The following is a 577-nucleotide window of genomic DNA, read 5'->3' as shown; positions in this document are numbered from 1 at the left end:
ATCCTGGTAGGAGTATCTTTGATCTATTTTCTGATATCAAGTTAACTTGAGCTATGTCAGAGGTTACTTGCTTCTTCTGAATATCAGAACTTACAATTTCTTGACTCTGAACAACTTGAGCCATGTCAGAGGTTGTTTTAAGAACTTTTCTTGAAGTCAGAGCAAGATCATCCTTTTCATCAGTAATTTCTTCTTCCTCAGGAGGTACATAAACCTTGATAGGTTCACCAACCTTTTCTTTACCCTTGGATCTTGGATCTATCTGTGGTTGTGATCTAGCCAATGTTGCTTCAGTATGTGTCCTTTCTTTGATCACAATGCCTTTGAGTTTTGGAAGTGATTTTTTTACCAAAAGCTTCATATTTAGATGTGACTTTCTCTGATTTAAGTCTGGCTTCTTCTTCCTTTAAACTTTCCAAGTCCATTCTTGGATTTTCTTGAAGAAATAACTGTCTTGACATTTCCTCATCAAGATCTAGAAGTTAATCAGAACTTATCATTTTACCAGCAGCAGAACTTATTCTTTTCCCAGTATCAGAACTTGTCCTGTGACTAGCTTGTCTTGATGTAAACCTTC

The sequence above is a fragment of the Apium graveolens genome, chromosome 11, assembly GCF_009905375.1.
Source record: "Apium graveolens cultivar Ventura chromosome 11, ASM990537v1, whole genome shotgun sequence".
Lineage (NCBI taxonomy): Eukaryota > Viridiplantae > Streptophyta > Magnoliopsida > Apiales > Apiaceae > Apium > Apium graveolens.
Note: the sequence above shows the minus strand (reverse complement) of the source record.